The sequence below is a fragment of the Hemitrygon akajei genome, chromosome 2 (genome assembly GCF_048418815.1).
Source record: "Hemitrygon akajei chromosome 2, sHemAka1.3, whole genome shotgun sequence".
NCBI lineage: Eukaryota > Metazoa > Chordata > Chondrichthyes > Myliobatiformes > Dasyatidae > Hemitrygon > Hemitrygon akajei.
Genome location: NC_133125.1, coordinates 49,168,937 through 49,176,488, shown reverse-complemented (window position 1 = coordinate 49,176,488; position 7,552 = coordinate 49,168,937).

Genomic DNA, 7,552 nt, shown 5'->3' with positions numbered 1-7,552 from the left:
AATTGAAACCTTAAGAGAAGTAGCCTACATAATAGACTATAAAATGAATAACCCAAGCAAGAAAGTTAAGAGAAAACTAAGGAAATATAAGGTCTAGACAAGATGAGATCAACATAACAAAAGCATTGTAGAAACATAGAAACATAGAAAATAGGTGCAGGAGTAGACCATATGGCCCTTCGAGCCTGCACCGCCATTCAGTATGATCATGGCTGATCATCCAACTCAGAACCCTGTACCTGCTTTCTCTCCATACCCCCGATCCCTTTAGCCACAAGGGCCATATCTAACTTCCTCTTAAATATAGCCAATGAACCGGCCTCAACTGTTTCCTGTGGCAGAGAATTCCACAGATTCACCACTCTCTGTGTGAAGAAGTTTCTCCTCATCTCGGTCCTAAAAGGTTTCCCCTTTATCCTTAAACTGTGACCCCTCATTCTGGACTTCCCCAACATCGGAAACAATCTTCCTGCATCTAGCCTGTCCAATCCCTTTAGAATTTTATATGTTTCAATAAGATCCCCCCTCAATCTTCTAAATTCCAGTGAGTATAAGCCTAGTTGATCCAGTCTTTCTTCGTATGAAAGTCCTGTCATCCTAGGAATCAATCTGGTAAACCTTCTCTGTACTCCCTCTATGGCAAGAATGTCCCTCTATGGCAAGAACTTATACAAGAGGAGGCCAGTGATTAGTAGGCTACAGAAGGACTTAGACAGATTAAGACAGGGGTCCCCAATCTTTTTTGAACCTTGGACCGGTTTAATATTGACAATATTCTTGCGGACCAGCCAAGGGGTGGGGGGGGGGGGGGGGGTTGTTAATCACGACTGGAATATAGGTGATAAGTCACTTTTAAGTGGCTAATACACTCAATTTTGTTTCTAAAAGGGTTTATCTAATGAATTTAATATTAAACACACAGCACATATTTTCCTTGCATGAATATAGTGATAAGTCAATTATAAGTCATTTATAAAATCAATAGCATCATAATATTTTAAGTAATGTTCAGATATTAAACACATAGCGCATATTTTCCTCATATGAACATATAAAATGATTGCAACACACCAATATCGCTGAATCAGTGGGAGCCCTGGGCTTGTTTCCCTGCAACAAGACGGTCCTATCGAGGGGTAATGGGTGACAGCGATACTCGAAGGGGGTTCCTTATGTCCAGTCTATTCCGCAATTTAGTTTTTGTTGCATTCATTGCAGAAAACCCACTTCACAGAGATATGATGTTGGAAATGGAAGCAATGTTTTCAGTGCTTTCATGACTATCTCAGGATATTCAGCCTTGACTTTGATCCAGAGATGTTAAGTCAAACATACTTTTCAGCCCACCGTCATTTGCCAGCTCAAGGAGTTGATCTTCTTCCCGCGCTGACATGGATGATCGACCGGGGACATTCACAAATGGGTCACGGACCCATTCCTTTGCATGTCTTGGGTCATTTGTGGTTGGTAAGTAACGCTCGAATTCTGTCGACAGCGAAGATAGGTGATAGTGCACCAGCTGTGAGAAGGAGGGTGCAGCCTCAGTCTCTCCCAAAATCCCAGCTAATGTTGACAACATGTCAAATATGCCCCTGTCCACTCACTGTCCCCACAGTTCCAGTTTGGCTTTGAAAGCAGACACTTTATCTGCCAACTTGAAGACAGTTGTCATTCTCCCCTGAAGTGACAAATTGAGTTCATTGAGTAGGTTGAAGATTTCACACAGATAAGCGAGTTTTGATATCCACACCTCGTCACTGAAGTGTGCTGCCAGTGGTGACTTTTTTCCTGAAAGAAATCTCTCTAGCTGCTCTCTTAACTCAAAAATTTAACTCTTAACTTAAAGTTTAAGGCACATGATAAAATAGGCTACAGTCAGCATGGTTTCTCAAGGAAAAATCTTGCCTGACAGATCTGTTGGAATTCTTCAAAGAAATAACAAGCAGGATAGGCAAAGGAGAATTGGTTGATTTTGTGTACTTGGATTTTCAGAAGGCCTTTGACAAGGTGCCACACATGAGGCTGCTTAACAAGGTATGAGCACATGGTATTACAGGGAAGATTCTAGCATGGATAAAGCCATGGCTAATTGGCAGGAGGCAAAATGTGGGAATAAAGAGGGACTTCTCTAGTTGGTGACCAGTGGCTAGTGATGTTACACGGGGTTTGTGTTGGGACCAATTCTTTTTACGTTATATGTCAGTGATTTGAATGTTGGAATTGATAGTTTTGCTGCAAAGTTTGCAGATGTTATGAAGAAAGGTGGAGGAACATGTAGCTTTGAGGAAGCAGAGAGACTACAGAAGGACTTAGACAGATTAGGAGAATGGGCAAAGAAGTGGCAGATGGAATACAATGTCTGGAAGTGTATGGTTGTACACTTCGGTAGAAAAAATGAAAGGGTTGACTATTTTTGAAATGGAGAGAAGAAACAAAAAACTGAGGTTGAAAAGGACTTGAAAGTCCTTGTGCAGGACTTCCTAAAGGTTAATTTGCAGGTTGAGTCTGTCATGAGGAGGGCAAATGTGATGTTAGCATTCATTTCAAGAGGACTAAAATATAAAAGCAAGGATGTAATTTTGGGTCTTTATAAAGCACTGGTGAGCAGTTTTGGGCCCCTTAGCTTAAAAAGGATGTGCTGAAACTGAAGGGGGTTCAAAGGAAATTCACAAAAATGTTTCCAGGATTCAATGGCTCTGGGCCTGTATTCACCAGAATTCAAAAGAATGAGGGGTGACATTATTGAAACATATTGAATGATGAAAAGGCCTTGATAGAGTGGATGTGGAGAGGGTGTTTCCTATGGTGGGAGAGTCTAACACCAGAGGACACATCCTCAGAATAGAGAGTGTTCTTTTAGAAAGGAGGTGAGGAGGAATTTCATTAATCAAAGAATGGTAAATCTTTTCCACAGGAAGCTGTGGAGGCCAAGTCTTTATGTATATTTAAGGTAGATGTTGATGGAGTTTTGATTGGTCAGGGTATGAAGGGATATGGGGAGAAGGTGGGAGATTAGAGCTGAGAGGAAAATTGGATCAGCCATCATAAAACCGTCCCAACCATTGAGCACATCTACATGAAACATTGCTGTAGAAAAGCAACATCCATCATCAAAGATCCTCACCACCCAGGCCATGCTCTTTTCTCATTGCTGCCATCAGGTAGAAGGTACAGGTGCCTCAGGACTCGCACCATCAGGTTCAATAACAGTTACCACCCCTCAACCATCAAGCTTTTAAACAATAGGGGATAGTTACACTCATTTCAGGACTCATTTAAGGGCTTGTTATATTGTTATATATTATTATATATATCACCAGTGTAGAGGAGGTTGCATCTGGAGCACTGGACATAAAAGAAGATCCCAGAAGATTCTCAGGTGAAGTGTTACCTCACCTGGAAGGACTGTTTGGGGTCCTGAATGGAGGTGAAGGAGGAGGTGTATGTGCAGGTGTAGCACTGAGCCCCTTGCAGGGATAGGTGCCTGATGGGGGATTAGTGGGGAGGGATGAATTGTCAAGGGAATCACAGAGGGAGTGACCCTGTGCAAAGTAGAGGGGTCAGAGGTAAAGGTATGTTTAGCAGTTGGATCCCTTTGGAGATGCTGGAAGTTGCAGAGGATAACATGCAGGATGTTGAAGCTGATGGGATGATAGGTAAGGACAAGAGAGACTCTGCCACTATTAAGACTGCAGGACAATGGGGTGAGTGCAGATGTATGGGAAGTGGAGGAAAAGTGAGTGAGAGCAGCATCGATACTAGAGAGAGAGAAACCACATTCCTTAAGAAGGAGGACATCTCTGACCTGAAATGGAAAGCCACATCATGGGAACAGATGCAAATAAACTGAGAAAAGGGAATAGTATTTGAATTGACACTCAAAGCTGCTGTGCAGGTTGACTCTGTGGTTAAGAAAGCATATGGTGTATTGGCCTTCATCGACCATGGGACTGAGTTTAAGAGCTAAGAGATAATGTTACAGCTGTATAGGACCCTAGTCAGACCCCACTTGGAGTGCTGTGCTCAGTTCTGGTCACCTCACTTCAGGAAGGATGTGGAAACTATAGAAAGGGTGCAGAGGAGATTTACAAGGATGTTGCCTGGATTGGGGAGCATGCCTTAAGAGAATAGGTTAAGTGAACTTGGCCTTTTCTCCTTGGAGCGATGGAGGATGAGAGGTGACCTGATAGAGGTGCATAAGATGATGAGAGGCATTGATCGTGTGGATAGGCAGAGGCTTAACTATACCTCTTCCCACTCTATCACCTGTAAAAATACTAGAACATAGAACATACAACATAGAAAAACTACACCCCTTTGGCCCACAATGCTGTGCCAAACACGTACTTACTTTAGAAATTACCCAGGGTTACCCATAGCCCTCTATTCTTCTAAGCTCCATGTACCTGTCCAGGAGTCTCTTAAAAAACCCTATCATTTCTGCTTCCACCACCATCTCCGGCAGCCCATTCCACACACTCACCACTCTCTGCATAAAAAACCTTCCCCTGACATCTCCTCTCTACTTACTTCCAAGCACCTTAAAACTGTGCCCTCTCACGATAGACATTTCAGCCCTGGGAAAAAGCCTCTGACTATCCACACGATCAATGCCTCTCATCATCTTACACACCTCTATCAGGTCACCTCTCATCCTCCATCGCTCCAAGGAGAAAAGGCCAAGTTCACTATGGGAATCAGTAGGTATATAAAAGATTCCACTTTGTCTCCAGAAATGGAGACAGATAGATCGAGAAAAGGGAAGGAGGTGTCAGACATGGACCAAGTGAATGTAAGGGTAGGGTGGAAGTTACAGTCAAAGTTGATGAAATTGATGAGCTCAGCATGGGTGAATGAAGCAGCACCAGCGCAGTCATTAACGTAACGGAGGAAGAGCTGAGGAATATAACCAGGAAAGGCTTCGATCAAAGACTGTTCTACATAGCTGACAGAGAGAGGGGTTGGAGCCCATGCAAATGCCCATAGCTACCTCTTGAATTTGGTGAAAGAGGGAGGAGCTAAAGGAAAAGTTGTTCAGGGTGAGTACCAGTTCTCCCAAATGGGTGATGGTGGAGGGGTATTGCTTGGTTATGCCAGTACCTCAGTTTTTACCAGTTTGAGCTGAGAAAGAGTGAAAACACATTCAAAATAATAATTCTGATTCTGATTCATTAGCATTTTAAGGAACTCATTTTCTGTTATTATATTACGTCATAGATTCCAATCTACATCAGCCTCATGAATATGGTGGTCATAACAGTACGTCATGAGGCTGGCATCCTCCTAGTGGACATAAACTTTTCACCATCTGCAAACAACATGAGCGATGGAATACTCCCCACTTGCTGAGATGAGTGCAACATCCAGGAGAAGGCAGCCCAGTTAACAGTCTCACTCAATATTCATTCTCTCCATCAGCAATGAACAGTGACTGCGGTGTGTGGCATCCACAAATTCACTGCTGTTACTCACCTGGGGTACTTCAACTACATCTCTCAAACTCATAAACTGTTTCCAAAACAACTAAAAATTGTGTTTTTGATGGCAGCTTGGCAGGGAGGTGAAAGAATGAAATATGAAAGAAACTGCACAAATCTGTGTTTCTAATTAGGATTGACAGAATGGATCACTTTACATGTAGACGGGGAGTTTTAGAATGTACTGAATGCTTCTCACTGGGATGGGATGGAATGGGAGATGGGGGCAGGTGGAGTCAGGAGAAGAACAAATAGAATCTCTGAAGCTGCACTACCCAGCACACATTTAATGTATTCACTCCAATGGAAGAGAGACAAGCAGAAGTTTCACTAACATGGAAAATGCTGAAATATTTCAGTACAGTTTCTTAAGAAAGCACAAGAGCTTAGTGTTTTAGAATTTGACTCTTTGACAAGGAAATGTTATCGATGCACAGAGGAAACTCTTCAATTTATGTATGATGGAATAATCTCTTCAAGAGAAACATATCACTCATTTTGCAATGAATTTCCACCTTTATATATTGGCTACTGAAATAATGCATGGTAGGCAAACCACATTAGTCGTCTGATTTATAACAGTTGTGACATTAAATTAGACCTTTGAAATGTTGATAACATTGCGCAGACTGACATTTGAATATGAAGATTATGCAAATTAAATGCCTTAGGGACAATGCATAAAATAACATATACAAATATGATGGGGGAAGGTGTACTGATGAATTCTCATTTTTGATGGTTTCATGTAAAACTCTATCTGGTAGTTATGAACTTGGATTCCAAGATCCCTCTGTAGATCAACACTGACCAATCTCGCCCCATGAATATTGAAACAAGGGGATAATGCTGAGGCTTTATAAGAAACTAGTCAGCTATAGGAAAGCTATTTAGTGATGTCTGAAGAATTTCCATATGCAAAAGGATGTATCAGGTGGAGGGAAGGTAGAAGAAGGGTGTTTATGCCCAAGGCCACCCATGTGAGACTGAGAGTGAGAGCTTTGTGAGATACTTGCGAACTTTAACTTTGAAATTCTTGCAGCATTGGTTCTGTTGACATTGCTGCTTTGAGGGGTCTGGCGGAGATTATAGAGTGGATGAGTGTGGTGAACTACATATACCTGTCTGGACACGCCCCCCCCTGCTGACTGCTCCTGTGGCTCCTCCCACTGACTGTGGCTCCTCCCACGGGCCCCGGTATAAAGGCGATTGGGGACTCCGCCCCGGCCTCAGTCTCCAGGATGCAGTGTGGTGGTCAATTGCTGCTTGTTCTTTCTTCCAGCCAATAAAAGCCTGTATCTCGCCTCATGTCTCCAAGAGTTATTGATGGTGCATCAATGAGGCAGATATCAGATCTGTAGTCATTGGTGACACAAGACCTAAGCTGCTGGAATCTGGAGCCACACAAAGTGCCGGAGGAACACATGGTTCAGGGAGCATAAATGAAGGGAATTGCAGAGTCGACATTTTGGGTTACGACCTTTCATCTAAACTGAAAGAAAGAGGGGAGATAGGCCATTTTAAAAAAGGTAGAGGAAAAGGGTGGAGCAAGAGCTAGCAACTGATAAGAGGATCCAGTTGAGGAGAATGGTAGGCAGATAGGGTAAGGAGGAGAGTGGGATGATGCTGAGTTCCTCCAGCTCTTTGTATCGCTCCGGTGTTCATTGTTGTTTGTCATAGTGTGGGTGATGTGGAAATCTTTATGGTCCTTTGTTCGGACAATGATATCATTCAGAAATGATGACTTATCCTTATCTCTCTATGAACCAGAGTGTTTGTTGTGATGAGGATGGTCTCCAAGCATTTTTTGAAGAGACAGACTAATTGGAATTGACCTCCTCTGCTCCTTCTTGTCAATCACATTTTGATGGAGGTTGTGCCCCTTCCCAGCCTAGTTTGTCATTGAAATTGTGCAGAAGGATCACTTTATTTCCCTTGGGGTTTTTTGAGATCATAAATTATGCTTTCGAGAGCAAACATAAAATGCTACTAGATTAGAATCTCCACCATTCTGTAAAGGGAGATGAAAAGAAGGCACTTGAAGATAGTCCAGCCAAACACACAGGACCTAGAAA